This window comes from Vulpes lagopus, chromosome 5 (genome assembly GCF_018345385.1).
Source record: "Vulpes lagopus strain Blue_001 chromosome 5, ASM1834538v1, whole genome shotgun sequence".
Taxonomy (NCBI): Eukaryota; Metazoa; Chordata; class Mammalia; order Carnivora; family Canidae; genus Vulpes; species Vulpes lagopus.
This window is the reverse complement of record NC_054828.1, coordinates 95,210,889-95,221,430: the sequence shown is the minus strand read 5'-3', so window position 1 is coordinate 95,221,430 and position 10,542 is coordinate 95,210,889.

Below are 10,542 nucleotides of genomic sequence, written 5' to 3'. Positions count from 1 at the left end.
AGCCAGAAAACTCTGTTCCATGATAACTGGACCCTTAGGGGTGAGGAAAGCAGAACCAGGCTATCCCAGTCCCTCCTGCCCATGTTGGCTACCCCTACCTAGCCTAACATCTTTCTCAGCAGCATACTATAGCTGTCATCACCTCCTACTCCAAACACCCCAGGGTCTGGGCTGTGGTTACAGCTTCCTTAGGACTCTGAAAAAAATCGCAAACCACCCCAACCTTTTAACCCTGAGCAGGGAAATGCTGTTCTAAGTTAGAGGATCTCAAAAAAAAAAAAAAAAAAAAAAAAAGCCTATCATCCACCTGGTTGAGATCAAAATCTCTCCAGAGCCTAGAGTCCAGGGGATCTCCTGTATGGTCTCAAGGCAAGTTGCACAGTGTATTTTCCAAAAAGACCTCCACCCAACTGACTCAACATCACTAATAATGGAGCCCATTGCTGTGATATATGCCATAGATTAAATGTTGGTATCCCTTCTCTTCCCCCTACCCAATTCATATGTTGAAGCCTAATCCCCAATGTGATAGCATTTGAAAGCAGGGCCTTTGGGAGGTGATTAGGTCATGAGAGTAGACCTTCATGAATAGGACTAGTGCTTTTATAAGAAAAGGCCCCAGGGAGCGCCCTCTCCCTTCTTGCATGTGAAGTTTTAAGAACACAGCCATCTATGAACCAGGAAGAGGGCTCTCACCAGACACTGAATCTGCCAGCATCTCGATCTTGGACTTCCCAGCCTCCAGGCCACTCTCTTTCCCATAACTCTTCTTTAACACCTGTATCATGGGGTCCTCCAGTTGCTGCTTCCTCTCTAACTCCTCCTTCTCTACTTCTTTCCCTGGCTTCGATTATTTGCTGCATTCATGAGGGGAGTGTTCCTCAGAGTTCCTTTGTCTTCTCTTCCATCTATACTTTCTCACTTGACAGTGTCACATAATACTGGGAATTACAGGCAGTTATGGCTACAGAAAGAAAGAAGTCCTATGCACTATGGAGTAGACAAGAAAGGTGACTTCAATTCTGTTCACCCTAAGCTGTGGCTTAATAAGGCCCTTTATTTTTACTATAAAGTAACCTTTATAGTAAAGGTTACAATAAAGTAAATGAGACAAATGTTCATCTCATGGACATGAATTGAGTTGTTAAATCACAGTAATTTGCTGATAATAACCAAATCAAAATACTTTTTCTGAACCTTTGAATTAAAATTTTTGCTTATTTATATTAAAAGACAAACACCTTGTTCTAAGTAGAAGACAGCATACTAGTAACACCATGAAAATAGAATTTTAAAAATACAGGCTAATTATTTCACAGGCATGTACTTCCTCCATCTGTGTGGTATATAATTACTTATATCATCTGTTTGTAATAGCAACCTCCTTCCTCTAGGAAACTATCCCTTTACCTTAGCCATGAACCTGCTTCTGGCCACCAGTGAGGGTTGGTGGCACAATCTGGGCATTAATTCCTAAGGCATCGTGATTAGGCCAGCAATAGACACATGACTTAAGCTTGGACAATCAGAGTTCTTCCATGGGAGTTCTCTCGTTAGAACTTAGAAAAGGGCCCTGTTTTCTCTCTGGCTGCATGCTCTGAAGATGTAAAGTTGGGACTACTTGTGGTTATGTTCCCTCACCCAAGGAGAAGTCAGTCTAAGAGAGCAAAACTGACTTTATGACTCAGTGGATCAGATAATACCCTAGTTCATGATGAATGGTTTGTGTTGCCTAATGTCCTATGTTCAAGATTCACTCTCTATCAGAGCCCAAATTCAGTCTTGTTCTGAGAATTAGTGTCTTGGGAGCTTGTGGTTTCATGGGGAGTGGGGGTGGGAGGAGGTAATGTTTTGGACTCTCTTCTCTAAAGAGGCACAGGGTTTCTTGTGTACAAAGGAGATTCTTGAATCAAAGGCTAATTGAAAATCTTCCCTAACATGGTTTTGTTGCTACATAAACCAGGATAATAATGATTAACATGGTTTTCACTTTTATTAGTTAAGCCTCAAGCTTCACAATAATTGTCGAAGTAGGTTTTATTATCTCAATTTAATCAGAGGAAAACTAAGACATAGTTCTAAAAGTTAAATGCATTGCTCAAGTTTACACAGCTCACAGGTGGTGACAGCTGGATTCAGACTGCCAACTGCAACACTGTCCCCTTGCCCACCCAAAATAGCTACATAAAGGCATGTTTACATCACCAACCACTGGAATCTTATCAATGCACAGAGCCAAATCAGATTTATCTAACTTTGGTGAAGGGTAAGGGCATGGGGTAGGGTGGGTAAAAGCAGGATACCAATGGGTCTCAGTATGGGCTGATTTTCTTGACCCCCAAAGGATCACATCCATAAAGGTGATGACTACATTGTAATATATATTGAAGCATACATTGATAAAATTATATCATGCCTATAATTTGCTTTAAAATGGCCAAGGGGCACCTAGGTGGCTCAGGTGGTAGAGCACATAATTTTGATTTCAGGTTCATAAATTCAAGTCCCATATTGAGCGTGGAGCCTACTTGAAAAATTTAAATTAAATTAAATTAAATTAAATTAAAAGACCAGGAAGCAAGAAATCAGTAATGAAATAAGATTGGCTATGTGTTGATAATTGATGAAGCTGAGTGATGAAAATAGAACTTATTACACTATTTTTTTCATGTAATAAAAAGTAAAAATGTACTATATTACCAAAACAGACATTCTGGGTCATAAAACACACCTTAACAACTTTAAAAAACAGAAACCATACAAACTCTCAGACCATAATGGAACTGAATTAGAAAACAATAATAGAAAAATAGCTAGAAAATCACAAAATACTTGGAGATTAAACAACACACTTATAAATAGCACACAGGTCAAAGAGGACTCTCAAGATACATTAGAAACTAGTTTGAACAAAATTAAATAATCTGGACTTCAATTAAAATGAAAAATGTTCTGTTTTTATGTTCTGTGAAAGACAATGTCAAGAGATGAGAAGATAGGGGTGCCTGGTGGCTCAATCGGTTGAGTATCCAACTCTTGGTTTTGGCTCAAGTCATGATCTCAGGGTTGTGGGTTTGAGCCCTGCATTGGGCTCCGCACTGAGTGTGGAGTCCACTTGGGATTCTCTCTCTCTTTCCCTCATCCCCTGCTCATCTCCCTGCTCATGTGCTCTCTCTCTCTCTCTCTCAAATAAATAAATAAGTATTTTAAAAAGAAAAGGAGGGAGAGATGAGAAGAAAGCCACAGACTGAAGAAAATATTTCCAAAAGATACATTGCATAAATGACTATTACCCAAAATATACAAAGAACTCTTAAAATTCAACATTAAGAAAATGAACATGATAAAAAATGGGCCAAAGACCTGAATGGTCTTTGATACATCATCAAAGGACTACAAGACGACAAGAAAGCATATGAAAGGTTTTTCAACATCATGTCACTAGAGAATTGCAAATTAAAACAACGGTAAGGGATCCCTGGGTGGTACAGCGGTTCGGCGCCTGCCTTTGGCCCAGGGCGCGATCCTGGAGACCCGGGATCGAATCCCACATCGGGTTCCCGGTGCATGGAGCCTGCTTCTCCCTCTGCCTGTGTCTCTGCCTCTCTCTCTCTCTCTCTCTCTCTGTGACTATCATAAATAAATAATAATAAAAAAATTTTTTTTAAATAAAAAAATAAAAAATAAAACAACGGTAAGCTACCACTAATGTTGAACAAAATCCAAAACACTGGCAATGCCAAATGCTGACAAGGATGTGGAGAAACAAAAACTCTCAATCATTGCAAAATGGTACTTTGGAAGCCACTTTGAAAGGCAGTTTGGTGGTTTCTTACAAAACTAAACCTACTTCCACCACACAATCCAGCAGTAGCATTCCTATGTAGTTACCCAAAAGAACTGAAAGCTTATATTCACACAAAAACCTGCATGTGGATGTGTTTAACAGCTTTATACACAATTGCCAAAACTTGGAAGCAACCAAGATGTTCTTCAGTGATGAACGGATAAATAAATTGTGCTTCAATCAGACAATGATATATTATTTAACACTAAAAATAGATGAGCTATCAAACCATGAAAAAATATGGAAGAATCTTAAATACTAAGTGAAAGAAGGCAGTCTGAGAAGGCTTTATATTCTGTATGATTCCAACTATACAACATTCTAGGAAAGGCCCAACTACGGAGATGGTAAAAAGATAGGTGGTTGCAGCAGGGCATAGGGGAGCAGTGTGGGAGCGATGAATGGGCAAAGCACAGAGGACCTTTAGGACAATTAAACTGTTCTGTATGCCACTACGATGGTGGATACATGTCATTATACATTTGTCAAAATCCATAGGATGGATGATGTAAAGCATGAATTTCAACGTAAGCCATGGGCTTTAGGTGATAATGATGAGTCACTATAGGTTCTTCAATTACAACAAATGTACCACTCTGGTGAAGAATGTGGAGAGTAGGAGAGGCTGGGGGGAGGGGGGTGGTGGACAGGATTATATGAGAACACTCTGTCTCTGTGTATCTGTCTCTGTCTCTCTCACTCTCTCTCTCTCTCTCTATATATATATGTATATATATGTATGTATATATATATATATAGCTTATATAAATGATGATGCACTTATAAGTAGGCTGAAGTGGAAAAAAGGAAGCTACACAATCAAACAAATGTAATGGTGTGTGAGTCTCAGTCTGCTACATTTATTTTCTTTAAATCAACTTAGTTCTGGCTTTAAGACCTGGTCCTTTCTACAAGATCCCTCATGGGCACTGTCAAGCTCCTCCTGCTAGGGTGTTGCAGAACCCAGAATGTTGTCATACAAGCTTGAGACTCAGAGAAGAGTCTCTGTTCCCCAGTTCATCATAGTTGCCACTCTCCTCATTGTTCAGACCTGCATTGTCTCCAGGTTTGGTACTTTTTTATTTTGAGGTTGTTTGTGGGACCCAATGATCTTTTCTGAGATTGGGAATGCCCTACTGAGGTCTCAGCCCCCCTCTTTACTGTGCTCATCATCTTCGTGAAGCCTGGGTACCATCTCACAGAACCTGGAGCAGAGTAACAGTGACAATAGCTGAAGCCTTCCAGATCTTGTCCTTCCCATTTAGTTTGAGGGTGGGTGGTGAGGGGTCCCCTGCTTAATTCTCAAAAGCTCTGCCCCTTAGGCACACTCAACATAATCTCTTCTATGGTGACCTATGCTGTGACAGCAGCAGACAGGCCTCTCTCTTAAGACCATCTCTGCCTCCATAAAAGCCCAGTCAGACAGGACTCCTCAGCTTGGCCACTTGGGACAAGATGGAAAGGGGTTTGGAGGAGGAAGAAACAATCACTTCCACCTTTCCAGAAGGTAACAGGGCCAGTGGAGAGCCAGGCTGGCCCTGTGGGTCCTGCAGAATTCCTTTAACTCTTCCTTCTGCCCTCTAGATCTGAGCTGTGTCAGTTCTGGCAGGGCCTTCATCTCACAGGTCTGCCTCCCAACAATGGCACTTGTGTTTGCACCCCACAGCCCCTGGCTGGGGTCTCTGTTCTGCTTCCTTTGCCTTAAGGTATAATTGTCACTCACCTGCTGCTTCCATCGCTAGACTGTATGCTCCTATGGGCCTCTCAGGGATCCAGGTAGCTGAGCCTAGTAGGTAGCATGTAGAGAACAATGAAACAGTTATGTGAAAAAGGAAGGCAACTTGCCTCTTTTTACCCAGCCCTGCCATGAAGCCAGGGGAGCAAGCCCAATCTGCCTCTTCTCAAATTTCCTCACCTTGCAGCTGCCCAGGAGGCCCCAGGTGCAGAAGGCAGAGATGGGTGGTTCCCCTGGCACTGCTGCCCCACCAGCCTTGCCCTTTTGACCCACTCTGAGAAATTCCCTATCCCGCCTGCCTCCTGCACACACCCAGAGCAGCAGAAGCCATGGACTGCACAGAAAGAGGTGTCCTCAGGCTACTAAAACTCCAGCTTCCTAGATGCATTCCAGCAGGTAGCTTACCCAGGGTTGCCAGGAAAGTGTGGCCCCCATCAGTGCCCAGGCAGTACTGAAACCCCAGACCTTACCTGCTCTTCTGCAGAATTCCTGCATCTGGTATTCCTGAAAGCTCCCTGAGTGCATGGCTCCAGGCCTACAACCAAGAAGACACAGAAGTGGAGAGGTATGTGTTCTGCCCTCACGGAGACTTTACTCAGATTCCAGGAACCAGACCCGATGTGAGACAGTTACATACACATTAACTGTGTGGGTTATTAATTTCCCAGGTCAATGGGACCAATCTGAACTGCTCTTCCTGTCCCACCCAACACACCGTTCCAGCCTCCACAGGATGCTCCAGGGTAGCTCTCTTGTGATGAGTCCCCAGATTCACCTGTTCCTTTATCTCTTCAATTTTATACTTACTCCCAGTGATTATACATGTATTTAAAATCAAAATGTGAAGGGTTACAATGCAATGTTTCTCATGTTTGCACAACTGCTATGATTTCCCCATACACGCCTTCCTATGATTTGCTAATTTTTCCTTACCATGTCTGACTTTCCATCATAAACAGAAGAACAGTGAAAATAAATACATATATATCCAGCAGTGCCACCATCTTCAACACAGATCTTCCAGTCACTAAGGGTAGAGAAGATAAAATTAAGATGGCCCAGAGGCGGTATTTTAGATCAGGCAGGCAGCTCTGGAAGCGGTGACACCCCTTCTGTCTACAGTCCATTGTCCAGAACTCAGTCACAAGGCTCCAGCCTAAGGGGAAGGGAAGTGGCCTAGGAAATGTATTTTAGTTGCTGGCCCAGGAGCAGAAGCAACTATATTGGTGGCCATGTAGCCTGACTCTGCCTCATGAGAAAAGCACTGGAGTAGCTGTCAGAGTCCCAGGGAGAGGTCTTTTCTTTTGATTTCTCACTCTCTAAATCTTGATTCCCACCTTTGAAGGATGGAAGAAATAATATCAGTCTTGTCCATCTCACTGGGTATTTTCAGGGACAAGTAGCATCAGGATGTTCTTTATAAAAATTCTTGCTAAACTGCACACTAGAGGGCCGAGCCAAAGTTCACTTATACTTCTCCAAAGCATTTGGGGGGAATCTGAGCATTCAAAGTTCTCAACTGCATCTACCCATATATCTCCATTGCAAGTCTCAGAATCCCACTCCTGTCCTTGCAGGCCCCTGACTGTGGGAGGCCACACAGAAAGCCATAGGGATGGAGAATCCAGCATTCTCTGATGTTCCACAATTATGGTTAAGTCCAGAGCTGGAGTCTAGTCTTCTGCTCTGGCTGCCCTCTGGCTGTCAAGGAGGCCCTCTGGCTTTCATATTTTCCTTGAGTTGGTGAGTGACCACCTGCGTTGGCCATTTTCTCTCTTCAATGACTTCAATGCTCTCAGCAATGGTTACTTGCTGAGTCCTTCCAGTTACCATCTCCCTCATGCCTCTCCAGTGATGGGATTATTGTACCTGCTGGTGTGTCCCTGTGGGTGGAACACCCCAGTTCACCAGTGGTAAAAGTTCTAACCATTGCATGACTTACAGCATGCAAGGGGCTATCTGTATCTGCCAACCACCAGTAATAGTGTCCTTACTGCCAGTTAATCAACAGATGATCTGCTTCCCAGATTCCTTTTTAGAGTCTGCTTCATAGGACCACTCCTAGCATCAATTATCCTAGAATAAGTTCACATTCTGAGATGGACTGTCTGTCATCTGCCCACACAAAGGGTTTGTTGGAATGTGTTTGTGGGTGGTGCATCAATAAGGGAATGAGGAAGGTAGAACTGGGCAGACAGAGAAGCCAGCCTGCAATGTGTTTGCAAGTGATGCCTCAGCACATCCTAGGAGGAGCTCTGAAGTTGGGATGGCCCTTTGGAATGACTCCAAATTGAAGCAAGGGGGGCTGGCCTGTGGATCCATTAGCCAGTCTCTAGATATGGGCTGCTCCTGCCCAGAGGAGCACTATTCCCATTGAATAATGGTCAGCCATCAGTGTTACCAGAAGCTGGGAGGTGGGTGCATCCCCTAGAGAGGGAATATGGGAGAGCACCACAGTATCCACTATAGCTAAGCTTTGGCTCCTGGCCTGTGTCTTTCTATGGCTACAGTCTTAGGGCTCGCACCACTTTCTAGAGCAGCATTCCTTTCTTGTGACCAAGAGACCCTACGAGTTAGCATTTCTCTTTTCATTTAACTTATGTACCTTTTTAGGGGAAAGGGGCTCAGGAAACTGTGGTCAGTTATTCTCCTGTGCCACCTCAAGCCCTGGAAAGTTAGGTGAGGCTGTCCCAGGATCTCTATGCCTCTGACAACCCATTCCATTTTTACTCTATGGCTCCCCCTGCATGAGGGAGGTACTAGAGATCTAGAGGGCAAGGAAAAACAGAACTCTTCTGCTCTCAGCTCCCCACCGGACAGTGCTAGACTATTGATTTCCATTCATTTGGATCTTCCTGGGTGGGAAATGACACCCTGCCCTGGGATTCCCTCTCGCTTCCACTTCTGCTTCCCTCTAGGTGTCTTCTGTTCCATAGGCCAGAAGGGATCTCCATCTCCCCTTGAGTGTGAGGGGTGGGGGTGGACGGGGACATATTAGTTACAAACACCTCTCTCCATGGCTTTCCCATTATTTCCTCAGTGATACCTGTCATTAGATCTTATTGTTATGTAGCGTGCATTTCTTTACCATCACTGAGTTCTGTTTGAAAAAACAAACACAGGATTCTGGAATATGGATCTGGCAAGAGAAAAGTCTAAGAAAAAGTCATCTCATGTTATCCCAGTGACTGTTGCAGAGGCAACATGGATACAAATGAACTGGTAAATATACAGCAGATCAGGAAGGGAGTTTGGTGCTGCAGAAGGCAGAGGGAGGGAGGGAGGTGCTACAGTCTATAAACAAACTGTGGAATGCCCCGCTACCAGCTGTCTGGAGCAGAGTTTACTAAGATCATGTTATCACACTGTTGCATGTTTTTGGTCTCTCTCTCCTCATGCACAAAGAGAGGAAATATTCAAGAGAGAGAGAGGAAGAGGAAATGAAAAAGGTGGTAGTAGACCCCCAGCCGCACCCCCATTAGGCCTGTAAGTAGGCAGTTAAATGACTGTGCTCCTGGAAAGAAATCAGATCTTGAAGTTTAAGCTATCAGAAGGAAGTGTGAAATCAAGCTTCCCTCCAGCAACCAAATGCTGGAGACATGTACATTCCTTAAAATGTATCATACATTTTCTTTAAATTATGAAGGTGACACATGCACAGTTTAGGAAACATGGAAAATATATAAATATGAAGAAGAAAAGAAAAATTAATCATCATCCAGATATAAACACTATTATTATCTCTGTTTTATTACACACACACTAGCACTTTATTTTAACATAATTGAGAATATTCTACAAATACGTTATTTTGGTATTTTTCCCCTTCTTATCAGCATTTTACAATTTCCTTAAAATTGTTTTAAAATAGCATTTTTAATGACTATATAATATTCCATCTTCTAAGCTCTCTGTAATTTACTTAACCATTCTCCTGTTGTCAGACTGTTAAGCACTTTCTTCCCTCTTACAAACAGCGTAGCAATGATCATTTGTTTGCATCCACTTATCATGGGTCTTTAGGAGTGGAAATCCTATCTCCAAAAGCATAAGTTCTAACCAGTTTTTGATGCACACATGGCCAGGGGCCCTTCAGAGAAGCCTCTACCAGGCCCCAAATCCAACTGTAGATAACTTTAGGCTGTTTCCTACTTGTAACATGAGGCCCACTCTAATTAGCTCCAGATTCACCCTTTTTGACTGCTCTGGGAAAACAGGCAGGGACTTTTAAACATTTTTCCTATACCAACTGGCACTAAAGCTTGATCAGTAGAGGGCTCTAGAGAGACACTGCAGAAAGAGAGTTTTGCTTCTGGGTCCTGTGTTATTGTTCAACAAGGCTCCTGCAGTAGGACAGCTTCTCTAGTCCCAGGCTCCTGGACACCTGGGGCCAGCACCTCCCAGCAGCACCATACTCTGGCAGTTTGGTAGCAGGAGCACCTCTGGGGACACCTCACCTAGAGTAGCTTTCCCCAGCACCTAGAGGGCTAATTCCTGGCAAGTTCTGCTGCTGCAACATCTCAGCAGCCCTGCCATCCTGTGCACCATGGCAGCCTGAGAGCTAGCAGCCATTCCCTGTAGCCACTGTTATTAGATTCTTTAGACTATTTCTCTAGCCAACCCCTTGTGACTCCAATCCACTATTATAGTTAATGATTCTTTATATTAAGCGTTCTCTGTTCAAGTTGCTGTGTGGTTTCTCTTTTTGATTGGACCCTGACTAATCCAGGGCCTAGACTGTCCTGATCCCTCTCACAGGAGATGCAGCCTGATTCCTCAAGCCAGCTTGGATCTCAGCTCAGCCCCCAACAGTCTATGTTGCAGCATTAAATAATTGAAACTCTGACTTAAATTTCGTTTTAAGCTTTCAGGTTCAAAGTCTCATTGACATTTAATTTAGGAGGCAAAGTACAGGCACTACAGAACCATTGCTTCATCCTGTTTTCTGCCAGCTTCTATG